General features: G+C 36.1%; 16 non-coding genes across 16 annotated transcripts; all 16 read right to left on the bottom strand.

Moving 5' to 3' along the window:
- Nucleotides 1-159: 159 nt before the first annotated feature.
- TRNAK-UUU (transfer RNA lysine (anticodon UUU)) lies at nucleotides 160-232 on the bottom strand. The gene has a single exon. It is a non-coding gene; the product is annotated as a tRNA-Lys (tRNA).
- A 459-nt stretch (nucleotides 233-691) lies between these two features.
- Nucleotides 692-782, bottom strand: TRNAR-UCU (transfer RNA arginine (anticodon UCU)). Its single transcript is given in 2 exon segments — nucleotides 692-727; nucleotides 746-782. It is a non-coding gene; the product is annotated as a tRNA-Arg (tRNA).
- Nucleotides 783-1655: 873 nt separating this feature from the next.
- On the bottom strand, nucleotides 1656-1746 carry TRNAR-UCU (transfer RNA arginine (anticodon UCU)). Its single transcript is given in 2 exon segments — nucleotides 1656-1691; nucleotides 1710-1746. It is a non-coding gene; the product is annotated as a tRNA-Arg (tRNA).
- Nucleotides 1747-2087: 341 nt separating this feature from the next.
- Nucleotides 2088-2160, bottom strand: TRNAK-UUU (transfer RNA lysine (anticodon UUU)). Its single transcript has one exon. It is a non-coding gene; the product is annotated as a tRNA-Lys (tRNA).
- An 864-nt stretch (nucleotides 2161-3024) lies between these two features.
- TRNAK-UUU (transfer RNA lysine (anticodon UUU)) lies at nucleotides 3025-3097 on the bottom strand. Its single transcript has one exon. It is a non-coding gene; the product is annotated as a tRNA-Lys (tRNA).
- A 459-nt stretch (nucleotides 3098-3556) lies between these two features.
- Nucleotides 3557-3647, bottom strand: TRNAR-UCU (transfer RNA arginine (anticodon UCU)). The gene is given in 2 exon segments: nucleotides 3557-3592; nucleotides 3611-3647. It is a non-coding gene; the product is annotated as a tRNA-Arg (tRNA).
- Nucleotides 3648-4520: 873 nt separating this feature from the next.
- TRNAR-UCU (transfer RNA arginine (anticodon UCU)) lies at nucleotides 4521-4611 on the bottom strand. The gene is given in 2 exon segments: nucleotides 4521-4556; nucleotides 4575-4611. It is a non-coding gene; the product is annotated as a tRNA-Arg (tRNA).
- Nucleotides 4612-5889: 1278 nt separating this feature from the next.
- Nucleotides 5890-5962, bottom strand: TRNAK-UUU (transfer RNA lysine (anticodon UUU)). Its single transcript has one exon. It is a non-coding gene; the product is annotated as a tRNA-Lys (tRNA).
- A 459-nt stretch (nucleotides 5963-6421) lies between these two features.
- TRNAR-UCU (transfer RNA arginine (anticodon UCU)) lies at nucleotides 6422-6512 on the bottom strand. Its single transcript is given in 2 exon segments — nucleotides 6422-6457; nucleotides 6476-6512. It is a non-coding gene; the product is annotated as a tRNA-Arg (tRNA).
- Nucleotides 6513-7385: 873 nt separating this feature from the next.
- Nucleotides 7386-7476, bottom strand: TRNAR-UCU (transfer RNA arginine (anticodon UCU)). Its single transcript is given in 2 exon segments — nucleotides 7386-7421; nucleotides 7440-7476. It is a non-coding gene; the product is annotated as a tRNA-Arg (tRNA).
- A 1278-nt stretch (nucleotides 7477-8754) lies between these two features.
- Nucleotides 8755-8827, bottom strand: TRNAK-UUU (transfer RNA lysine (anticodon UUU)). Its single transcript has one exon. It is a non-coding gene; the product is annotated as a tRNA-Lys (tRNA).
- A 459-nt stretch (nucleotides 8828-9286) lies between these two features.
- Nucleotides 9287-9377, bottom strand: TRNAR-UCU (transfer RNA arginine (anticodon UCU)). The gene is given in 2 exon segments: nucleotides 9287-9322; nucleotides 9341-9377. It is a non-coding gene; the product is annotated as a tRNA-Arg (tRNA).
- An 873-nt stretch (nucleotides 9378-10250) lies between these two features.
- TRNAR-UCU (transfer RNA arginine (anticodon UCU)) lies at nucleotides 10251-10341 on the bottom strand. The gene is given in 2 exon segments: nucleotides 10251-10286; nucleotides 10305-10341. It is a non-coding gene; the product is annotated as a tRNA-Arg (tRNA).
- Nucleotides 10342-10683: 342 nt separating this feature from the next.
- TRNAK-UUU (transfer RNA lysine (anticodon UUU)) lies at nucleotides 10684-10756 on the bottom strand. Its single transcript has one exon. It is a non-coding gene; the product is annotated as a tRNA-Lys (tRNA).
- An 864-nt stretch (nucleotides 10757-11620) lies between these two features.
- Nucleotides 11621-11693, bottom strand: TRNAK-UUU (transfer RNA lysine (anticodon UUU)). Its single transcript has one exon. It is a non-coding gene; the product is annotated as a tRNA-Lys (tRNA).
- A 459-nt stretch (nucleotides 11694-12152) lies between these two features.
- Nucleotides 12153-12243, bottom strand: TRNAR-UCU (transfer RNA arginine (anticodon UCU)). Its single transcript is given in 2 exon segments — nucleotides 12153-12188; nucleotides 12207-12243. It is a non-coding gene; the product is annotated as a tRNA-Arg (tRNA).
- Between the last annotated feature and the right edge of the window lie 292 nt (nucleotides 12244-12535).

The raw sequence follows: 12535 nt of genomic DNA, 5'->3' as shown, positions 1-12535 counted from the left end.
ACCGTTGCGGTAAGTCTTCTTAACTCTTGTCAAATGGTACACGACCGATGGGTATTTAATGGCTCCATTAAGAGTAACTTGCAATTACTCTAATGGGACTACTCGTTCATTGGATCCTGAAAAGAGCATGTCATTAGAGTACATTTTCTTTAAACAAACCGCCTGAACAGGGACTTGAACCCTGGACCCTCAGATTAAAAGTCTGATGCTCTACCGACTGAGCTATCCAGGCTCTGATACAGCAAACCTCAAAATCACCTAATCAAAATTTGGCAGTGTCCCAACTAACGCTATGTTTCTTAAGATGGTTACCTGAAGAAGGTACCAAATACACTAGAATATAATAATGAATTGATATTTCAAGCATTTGAAATTTCTTCAGTAAATGTAACCTTATTTTTAGTCCTGAAGTTGCTACTATCTCATTTTTTTGCTGACGTCAAATTCATATGTGTTTATTGACATGGTAAAATTAAGGAAGGGCCCAAAATCTTACTTCCGAGTAAATTATATTTTCATCAGTACAGCTGACAATTTCCTCTTCTGCATAGATTACCCAAATTGAACGGTGTCTCTTTAAAATAGACTTCCTTTTACTGACCTTTTTTAGCAAATGATTTTGGTGAAGCAGAAGCATGCATGCATCGCTTATAACTTCTTTAAATAGTTATGAAATACACAGGGATAAAACTGACTCTGCTGGGATTCGAACCCACAGCCTTTGAATACCTTCTTGACATTCACCTAGAAGTCCAATGCGCTATCCATTGCGCCACAGAGCCAATCTGCTTGAGTGAGGTGCACAGATATTCAGAAATGAAATAATGAGCTTTGAGCTGTTGATCAACTTTATAAAGTTCATTGGATACTATAACCATGGCTATATTTTGAATATTGAATTGGGTAAAAGTTATTCACCGTGTCAAACTACATGATACAGTTGGTAAGTCTGCATACAACTTAAGTTTAGTGTATCATCATCTGATATATGAGACAGATGGGTTTTTCACTTCTCCATGAAAGACATTTTTTTTTAATTTTGGTAATGGAATATCTTATTCATCATGCAGTGGAACACAAAAAGAATGTACAATCAGAATACTTTTTCTTTAAAGTAGCCTACCGCCTGAACGGGAACTTGAACCCTGGACCCTCAGATTAAAAGTCTGATGCTCTACCGACTGAGCTATCCAGGCTCTGATACAGCAAACCTCAAAATCACCTAATCAAAATTTGGCAGCGTCCCAACTAACGCTATGTTTCTTAAGATGGTTACCTGAAGAAGGTACCAAATACACTAGAATATAATAATGAATTGATATTTCAAGCATTTGAAATTTCTTCAGTAAATGTAACCTTATTTTTAGTCCTGAAGTTGCTACTATCTCATTTTTTTGCTGACGTCAAATTCATATGTGTTTATTGACATGGTAAAATTAAGGAAGGGCCCAAAATCTTACTTCCGAGTAAATTATATTTTCATCAGTACAGCTGACAATTTCCTCTTCTGCATAGATTACCCAAATTGAACGGTGTCTCTTTAAAATAGACTTCCTTTTACTGACCTTTTTTAGCAAATGATTTTGGTGAAGCAGAAGCATGCATGCATCGCTTATAACTTCTTTAAATAGTTATGAAATAAACAGGGATAAAACTGACTCTGGTGGGATTCGAACCCACAGCCTTTGAATACCTTCTTGACATTCACCTAGAAGTCCAATGCGCTATCCATTGCGCCACAGAGCCAATCTGCTTGAGTGAGGTGCACAGATATTCAGAAATGAAATAATGAGCTTTGAGCTGTTGATCAACTTTATAAAGTTCATTGGATACTATAACCATGGCTATATCTTGAATATTGAATTGGGTAAAAGTTATTCACCGTGTCAAACTACATGATACAGTTGGTAAGTCTGCATACAACTTAAGTTTAGTGTATCGTCATCTGATATATGAGACAGATGGGTTTTTCACTTCTCCATGAAAGACGTTTTTTTTTAATTTTGGTAATGGAATATCTTATTCATCATGCAGTGGAACACAAAAAGAATGTACAATCAGAATACTTTTTCTTTAAAGTAGCCGACCGCCTGAACAGGGACTTGAACCCTGGACCCTCAGATTAAAAGTCTGATGCTCTACCGACTGAGCTATCCAGGCTCTGCAACACTGCAACTAAAAATCAGCTAAAAATGATGTGGACGCACACCAACCTACACTTTAATTCTTAATATGGTTACATATATTAGCAATCAAATATGTAGAGTTTAATAATTAATTGATATTTCAAGCATTTGAAATTTCAGCAGCACACGTAATCTATTTTAAATCCTGAAATTCGTTCTATCTCATTTTCGGCTGACTTAGAAATCATGTCTCTAAATTGACATTGTGAAATTAGTAAAAGGCCAAATACTATTACTAGGTACTAAATTACATGTCCAGCAGTATAACTGGAAATTTACTCTTGGGCATAGATTATGCAACATTTTCAAAGCAAACAGTGTCTGTTTAAATAGACTTTCTTTCACTGCCGTTTTGGTAAATGTCTCTGGTTATGCAGAAGCAGGCATTGTTTGTTACTGTTTCAATTAGTTATAAGATAAAGGAGGGATAAAACTGACCCAGCTAGTATTCCAACCCAAAGACTTTGAATGCTTTCTCTACATTCGCCTAGAACCCCAAGCCGCTATCCATTGCACCAGAGATCCAACCTGATTCAACAAGGTGAACAGAAATTCTCAAATAAAAAGATGAGCTATCAGCGGTTGACCAACTTTATAAAGTGATTTGGAAACTATAAGCAGGGTTCCATTTTGAACATTGAATTGGGGAAAAGATAATCAACATCTCAAACGACATGATACCGTTGCGGTAAGTCTTCTTAACTCTTGTCAAATGGTACACGACCGATGGGTATTTAATGGCTCCATTAAGAGTAACTTGCAATTACTCTAATGGGACTACTCGTTCATTGGATCCTGAAAAGAGCATGTCATTAGAGTACATTTTCTTTAAACAAACCGCCTGAACAGGGACTTGAACCCTGGACCCTCAGATTAAAAGTCTGATGCTCTACCGACTGAGCTATCCAGGCTCTGATACAGCAAACCTCAAAATCACCTAATCAAAATTTGGCAGTGTCCCAACTAACGCTATGTTTCTTAAGATGGTTACCTGAAGAAGGTACCAAATACACTAGAATATAATAATGAATTGATATTTCAAGCATTTGAAATTTCTTCAGTAAATGTAACCTTATTTTTAGTCCTGAAGTTGCTACTATCTCATTTTTTTGCTGACGTCAAATTCATATGTGTTTATTGACATGGTAAAATTAAGGAAGGGCCCAAAATCTTACTTCCGAGTAAATTATATTTTCATCAGTACAGCTGACAATTTCCTCTTCTGCATAGATTACCCAAATTGAACGGTGTCTCTTTAAAATAGACTTCCTTTTACTGACCTTTTTTAGCAAATGATTTTGGTGAAGCAGAAGCATGCATGCATCGCTTATAACTTCTTTAAATAGTTATGAAATACACAGGGATAAAACTGACTCTGCTGGGATTCGAACCCACAGCCTTTGAATACCTTCTTGACATTCACCTAGAAGTCCAATGCGCTATCCATTGCGCCACAGAGCCAATCTGCTTGAGTGAGGTGCACAGATATTCAGAAATGAAATAATGAGCTTTGAGCTGTTGATCAACTTTATAAAGTTCATTGGATACTATAACCATGGCTATATTTTGAATATTGAATTGGGTAAAAGTTATTCACCGTGTCAAACTACATGATACAGTTGGTAAGTCTGCATACAACTTAAGTTTAGTGTATCATCATCTGATATATGAGACAGATGGGTTTTTCACTTCTCCATGAAAGACATTTTTTTTTAATTTTGGTAATGGAATATCTTATTCATCATGCAGTGGAACACAAAAAGAATGTACAATCAGAATACTTTTTCTTTAAAGTAGCCTACCGCCTGAACGGGAACTTGAACCCTGGACCCTCAGATTAAAAGTCTGATGCTCTACCGACTGAGCTATCCAGGCTCTGATACAGCAAACCTCAAAATCACCTAATCAAAATTTGGCAGCGTCCCAACTAACGCTATGTTTCTTAAGATGGTTACCTGAAGAAGGTACCAAATACACTAGAATATAATAATGAATTGATATTTCAAGCATTTGAAATTTCTTCAGTAAATGTAACCTTATTTTTAGTCCTGAAGTTGCTACTATCTCATTTTTTTGCTGACGTCAAATTCATATGTGTTTATTGACATGGTAAAATTAAGGAAGGGCCCAAAATCTTACTTCCGAGTAAATTATATTTTCATCAGTACAGCTGACAATTTCCTCTTCTGCATAGATTACCCAAATTGAACGGTGTCTCTTTAAAATAGACTTCCTTTTACTGACCTTTTTTAGCAAATGATTTTGGTGAAGCAGAAGCATGCATGCATCGCTTATAACTTCTTTAAATAGTTATGAAATAAACAGGGATAAAACTGACTCTGGTGGGATTCGAACCCACAGCCTTTGAATACCTTCTTGACATTCACCTAGAAGTCCAATGCGCTATCCATTGCGCCACAGAGCCAATCTGCTTGAGTGAGGTGCACAGATATTCAGAAATGAAATAATGAGCTTTGAGCTGTTGATCAACTTTATAAAGTTCATTGGATACTATAACCATGGCTATATTTTGAATATTGAATTGGGTAAAAGTTATTCACCGTGTCAAACTACATGATACAGTTGGTAAGTCTGCATAAAACTTAAGTTTAGTGTATCGTCATCTGATATATGAGACAGATGGGTTTTTCACTTCTCCATGAAAGACGTTTTTTTTTAATTTTGGTAATGGAATATCTTATTCATCATGCAGTGGAACACAAAAAGAATGTACAATCAGAATACTTTTTCTTTAAAGTAGCCGACCGCCTGAAGAGGGACTTGAACCCTGGACCCTCAGATTAAAAGTCTGATGCTCTCCAGACAGAGCTATCCAGGCTCTGCAACACTGCAACTAAAAATCAGCTAAAAATGATGTGGACGCACACCAACCTACACTTTAATTCTTAATATGGTTACATATATTAGCAATCAAATATGTAGAGTTTAATAATTAATTGATATTTCAAGCATTTGAAATTTCAGCAGCACACGTAATCTATTTTAAATCCTGAAATTCGTTCTATCTCATTTTCGGCTGACTTAGAAATCATGTCTCTAAATTGACATTGTGAAATTAGTAAAAGGCCAAATACTATTACTAGGTACTAAATTACATGTCCAGCAGTATAACTGGAAATTTACTCTTGGGCATAGATTATGCAACATTTTCAAAGCAAACAGTGTCTGTTTAAATAGACTTTCTTTCACTGCCGTTTTGGTAAATGTCTCTGGTTATGCAGAAGCAGGCATTGTTTGTTACTGTTTCAATTAGTTATAAGATAAAGGAGGGATAAAACTGACCCAGCTAGTATTCCAACCCAAAGACTTTGAATGCTTTCTCTACATTCGCCTAGAACCCCAAGCCGCTATCCATTGCACCAGAGATCCAACCTGATTCAACAAGGTGAACAGAAATTCTCAAATAAAAAGATGAGCTATCAGCGGTTGACCAACTTTATAAAGTGATTTGGAAACTATAAGCAGGGTTCCATTTTGAACATTGAATTGGGGAAAAGATAATCAACATCTCAAACGACATGATACCGTTGCGGTAAGTCTTCTTAACTCTTGTCAAATGGTACACGACCGATGGGTATTTAATGGCTCCATTAAGAGTAACTTGCAATTACTCTAATGGGACTACTCGTTCATTGGATCCTGAAAAGAGCATGTCATTAGAGTACATTTTCTTTAAACAAACCGCCTGAACAGGGACTTGAACCCTGGACCCTCAGATTAAAAGTCTGATGCTCTACCGACTGAGCTATCCAGGCTCTGATACAGCAAACCTCAAAATCACCTAATCAAAATTTGGCAGTGTCCCAACTAACGCTATGTTTCTTAAGATGGTTACCTGAAGAAGGTACCAAATACACTAGAATATAATAATGAATTGATATTTCAAGCATTTGAAATTTCTTCAGTAAATGTAACCTTATTTTTAGTCCTGAAGTTGCTACTATCTCATTTTTTTGCTGACGTCAAATTCATATGTGTTTATTGACATGGTAAAATTAAGGAAGGGCCCAAAATCTTACTTCCGAGTAAATTATATTTTCATCAGTACAGCTGACAATTTCCTCTTCTGCATAGATTACCCAAATTGAACGGTGTCTCTTTAAAATAGACTTCCTTTTACTGACCTTTTTTAGCAAATGATTTTGGTGAAGCAGAAGCATGCATGCATCGCTTATAACTTCTTTAAATAGTTATGAAATACACAGGGATAAAACTGACTCTGCTGGGATTCGAACCCACAGCCTTTGAATACCTTCTTGACATTCACCTAGAAGTCCAATGCGCTATCCATTGCGCCACAGAGCCAATCTGCTTGAGTGAGGTGCACAGATATTCAGAAATGAAATAATGAGCTTTGAGCTGTTGATCAACTTTATAAAGTTCATTGGATACTATAACCATGGCTATATTTTGAATATTGAATTGGGTAAAAGTTATTCACCGTGTCAAACTACATGATACAGTTGGTAAGTCTGCATACAACTTAAGTTTAGTGTATCATCATCTGATATATGAGACAGATGGGTTTTTCACTTCTCCATGAAAGACATTTTTTTTTAATTTTGGTAATGGAATATCTTATTCATCATGCAGTGGAACACAAAAAGAATGTACAATCAGAATACTTTTTCTTTAAAGTAGCCTACCGCCTGAACGGGAACTTGAACCCTGGACCCTCAGATTAAAAGTCTGATGCTCTACCGACTGAGCTATCCAGGCTCTGATACAGCAAACCTCAAAATCACCTAATCAAAATTTGGCAGCGTCCCAACTAACGCTATGTTTCTTAAGATGGTTACCTGAAGAAGGTACCAAATACACTAGAATATAATAATGAATTGATATTTCAAGCATTTGAAATTTCTTCAGTAAATGTAACCTTATTTTTAGTCCTGAAGTTGCTACTATCTCATTTTTTTGCTGACGTCAAATTCATATGTGTTTATTGACATGGTAAAATTAAGGAAGGGCCCAAAATCTTACTTCCGAGTAAATTATATTTTCATCAGTACAGCTGACAATTTCCTCTTCTGCATAGATTACCCAAATTGAACGGTGTCTCTTTAAAATAGACTTCCTTTTACTGACCTTTTTTAGCAAATGATTTTGGTGAAGCAGAAGCATGCATGCATCGCTTATAACTTCTTTAAATAGTTATGAAATAAACAGGGATAAAACTGACTCTGGTGGGATTCGAACCCACAGCCTTTGAATACCTTCTTGACATTCACCTAGAAGTCCAATGCGCTATCCATTGCGCCACAGAGCCAATCTGCTTGAGTGAGGTGCACAGATATTCAGAAATGAAATAATGAGCTTTGAGCTGTTGATCAACTTTATAAAGTTCATTGGATACTATAACCATGGCTATATTTTGAATATTGAATTGGGTAAAAGTTATTCACCGTGTCAAACTACATGATACAGTTGGTAAGTCTGCATAAAACTTAAGTTTAGTGTATCGTCATCTGATATATGAGACAGATGGGTTTTTCACTTCTCCATGAAAGACGTTTTTTTTTAATTTTGGTAATGGAATATCTTATTCATCATGCAGTGGAACACAAAAAGAATGTACAATCAGAATACTTTTTCTTTAAAGTAGCCGACCGCCTGAAGAGGGACTTGAACCCTGGACCCTCAGATTAAAAGTCTGATGCTCTCCAGACAGAGCTATCCAGGCTCTGCAACACTGCAACTAAAAATCAGCTAAAAATGATGTGGACGCACACCAACCTACACTTTAATTCTTAATATGGTTACATATATTAGCAATCAAATATGTAGAGTTTAATAATTAATTGATATTTCAAGCATTTGAAATTTCAGCAGCACACGTAATCTATTTTAAATCCTGAAATTCGTTCTATCTCATTTTCGGCTGACTTAGAAATCATGTCTCTAAATTGACATTGTGAAATTAGTAAAAGGCCAAATACTATTACTAGGTACTAAATTACATGTCCAGCAGTATAACTGGAAATTTACTCTTGGGCATAGATTATGCAACATTTTCAAAGCAAACAGTGTCTGTTTAAATAGACTTTCTTTCACTGCCGTTTTGGTAAATGTCTCTGGTTATGCAGAAGCAGGCATTGTTTGTTACTGTTTCAATTAGTTATAAGATAAAGGAGGGATAAAACTGACCCAGCTAGTATTCCAACCCAAAGACTTTGAATGCTTTCTCTACATTCGCCTAGAACCCCAAGCCGCTATCCATTGCACCAGAGATCCAACCTGATTCAACAAGGTGAACAGAAATTCTCAAATAAAAAGATGAGCTATCAGCGGTTGACCAACTTTATAAAGTGATTTGGAAACTATAAGCAGGGTTCCATTTTGAACATTGAATTGGGGAAAAGATAATCAACATCTCAAACGACATGATACCGTTGCGGTAAGTCTTCTTAACTCTTGTCAAATGGTACACGACCGATGGGTATTTAATGGCTCCATTAAGAGTAACTTGCAATTACTCTAATGGGACTACTCGTTCATTGGATCCTGAAAAGAGCATGTCATTAGAGTACATTTTCTTTAAACAAACCGCCTGAACAGGGACTTGAACCCTGGACCCTCAGATTAAAAGTCTGATGCTCTACCGACTGAGCTATCCAGGCTCTGATACAGCAAACCTCAAAATCACCTAATCAAAATTTGGCAGTGTCCCAACTAACGCTATGTTTCTTAAGATGGTTACCTGAAGAAGGTACCAAATACACTAGAATATAATAATGAATTGATATTTCAAGCATTTGAAATTTCTTCAGTAAATGTAACCTTATTTTTAGTCCTGAAGTTGCTACTATCTCATTTTTTTGCTGACGTCAAATTCATATGTGTTTATTGACATGGTAAAATTAAGGAAGGGCCCAAAATCTTACTTCCGAGTAAATTATATTTTCATCAGTACAGCTGACAATTTCCTCTTCTGCATAGATTACCCAAATTGAACGGTGTCTCTTTAAAATAGACTTCCTTTTACTGACCTTTTTTAGCAAATGATTTTGGTGAAGCAGAAGCATGCATGCATCGCTTATAACTTCTTTAAATAGTTATGAAATACACAGGGATAAAACTGACTCTGGTGGGATTCGAACCCACAGCCTTTGAATACCTTCTTGACATTCACCTAGAAGTCCAATGCGCTATCCATTGCGCCACAGAGCCAATCTGCTTGAGTGAGGTGCACAGATATTCAGAAATGAAATAATGAGCTTTGAGCTGTTGATCAACTTTATAAAGTTCATTGGATACTATAACCATGGCTATATTTTGAATATTGAATTGGGTAAAAGTTATTCACCGTGTCAAACTACATGATACAGTTGGTAAGTCTGCATACAACTTAAGTTTAGTGTATCATCATCTGATATATGAGACAGATGGGTTTTTCACTTCTCCATGAAAGACATTTTTTTTTAATTTTGGTAATGGAATATCTTATTCATCATGCAGTGGAACACAAAAAGAATGTACAATCAGAATACTTTTTCTTTAAAGTAGCCTACCGCCTGAACGGGGACTTGAACCCTGGACCCTCAGATTAAAAGTCTGATGCTCTACCGACTGAGCTATCCAGACTCTGATACAGCAAACCTCAAAATCACCTAATCAAAATTTGGCAGTGTCCCAACTAACGCTATGTTTCTTAAGATGGTTACCTGAAGAAGGTACCAAATACACTAGAATATAATAATGAATTGATATTTCAAGCATTTGAAATTTCTTCAGTAAATGTAACCTTATTTTTAGTCCTGAAGTTGCTACTATCTCATTTTTTTGCTGACGTCAAATTCATATGTGTTTATTGACATGGTAAAATTAAGGAAGGGCCCAAAATCTTACTTCCGAGTAAATTATATTTTCATCAGTACAGCTGACAATTTCCTCTTCTGCATAGATTACCCAAATTGAACGGTGTCTCTTTAAAATAGACTTCCTTTTACTGACCTTTTTTAGCAAATGATTTTGGTGAAGCAGAAGCATGCATGCATCGCTTATAACTTCTTTAAATAGTTATGAAATAAACAGGGATAAAACTGACTCTGGTGGGATTCGAACCCACAGCCTTTGAATACCTTCTTGACATTCACCTAGAAGTCCAATGCGCTATCCATTGCGCCACAGAGCCAATCTGCTTGAGTGAGGTGCACAGATATTCAGAAATGAAATAATGAGCTTTGAGCTGTTGATCAACTTTATAAAGTTCATTGGATACTATAACCATGGCTATATTTTGAATATTGAATTGGGTAAAAGTTATTCACCGTGTCAAACTACATGATACAGTTGGTAAGTCTGCATAAAACTTAAGTTTAGTGTATCGTCATCTGATATATGAGACAGATGGGTTTTTCACTTCTCCATGAAAGACGTTTTTTTTTTAATTTTGGTAATGGAATATCTTATTCATCATGCAGTGGAACACAAAAAGAATGTACAATCAGAATACTTTTTCTTTAAAGTAGCCGACCGCCTGAACAGGGACTTGAACCCTGGACCCTCAGATTAAAAGTCTGATGCTCTACCGACTGAGCTATCCAGGCTCTGCAACACTGCAACTAAAAATCAGCTAAAAATGATGTGGACGCACACCAACCTACACTTTAATTCTTAATATGGTTACATATATTAGCAATCAAATATGTAGAGTTTAATAATTAATTGATATTTCAAGCATTTGAAATTTCAGCAGCACACGTAATCTATTTTAAATCCTGAAATTCGTTCTATCTCATTTTCGGCTGACTTAGAAATCATGTCTCTAAATTGACATTGTGAAATTAGTAAAAGGCCAAATACTATTACTAGGTACTAAATTACATGTCCAGCAGTATAACTGGAAATTTACTCTTGGGCATAGATTATGCAACATTTTCAAAGCAAACAGTGTCTGTTTAAATAGACTTTCTTTCACTGCCGTTTTGGTAAATGTCTCTGGTTATGCAGAAGCAGGCATTGTTTGTTACTGTTTCAATTAGTTATAAGATAAAGGAGGGATAAAACTGACCCAGCTAGTATTCCAACCCAAAGACTTTGAATGCTTTCTCTACATTCGCCTAGAACCCCAAGCCGCTATCCATTGCACCAGAGATCCAACCTGATTCAACAAGGTGAACAGAAATTCTCAAATAAAAAGATGAGCTATCAGCGGTTGACCAACTTTATAAAGTGATTTGGAAACTATAAGCAGGGTTCCATTTTGAACATTGAATTGGGGAAAAGATAATCAACATCTCAAACGACATGATACCGTTGCGGTAAGTCTTCTTAACTCTTGTCAAATGGTACACGACCGATGGGTATTTAATGGCTCCATTAAGAGTAACTTGCAATTACTCTAATGGGACTACTCGTTCATTGGATCCTGAAAAGAGCATGTCATTAGAGTACATTTTCTTTAAACAAACCGCCTGAACAGGGACTTGAACCCTGGACCCTCAGATTAAAAGTCTGATGCTCTACCGACTGAGCTATCCAGGCTCTGATACAGCAAACCTCAAAATCACCTAATCAAAATTTGGCAGTGTCCCAACTAACGCTATGTTTCTTAAGATGGTTACCTGAAGAAGGTACCAAATACACTAGAATATAATAATGAATTGATATTTCAAGCATTTGAAATTTCTTCAGTAAATGTAACCTTATTTTTAGTCCTGAAGTTGCTACTATCTCATTTTTTTGCTGACGTCAAATTCATATGTGTTTATTGACATGGTAAAATTAAGGAAGGGCCCAAAATCTTACTTCCGAGTAAATTATATTTTCATCAGTACAGCTGACAATTTCCTCTTCTGCATAGATTACCCAAATTGAACGGTGTCTCTTTAAAATAGACTTCCTTTTACTGACCTTTTTTAGCAAATGATTTTGGTGAAGCAGAAGCATGCATGCATCGCTTATAACTTCTTTAAATAGTTATGAAATACACAGGGATAAAACTGACTCTGGTGGGATTCGAACCCACAGCCTTTGAATACCTTCTTGACATTCACCTAGAAGTCCAATGCGCTATCCATTGCGCCACAGAGCCAATCTGCTTGAGTGAGGTGCACAGATATTCAGAAATGAAATAATGAGCTTTGAGCTGTTGATCAACTTTATAAAGTTCATTGGATACTATAACCATGGCTATATTTTGAATATTGAATTGGGTAAAAGTTATTCACCGTGTCAAACTACATGATACAGTTGGTAAGTCTGCATACAACTTAAGTTTAGTGTATCATCATCTGATATATGAGACAGATGGGTTTTTCACTTCTCCATGAAAGACATTTTTTTTTAATTTTGGTAATGGAATATCTTATTCATCATGCAGTGGA

This window comes from Triturus cristatus, chromosome 4_1 (genome assembly GCF_964204655.1).
Source record: "Triturus cristatus chromosome 4_1, aTriCri1.1, whole genome shotgun sequence".
Taxonomy (NCBI): Eukaryota; Metazoa; Chordata; class Amphibia; order Caudata; family Salamandridae; genus Triturus; species Triturus cristatus.
This window is presented reverse-complemented; position numbering and strand designations above follow the sequence as displayed.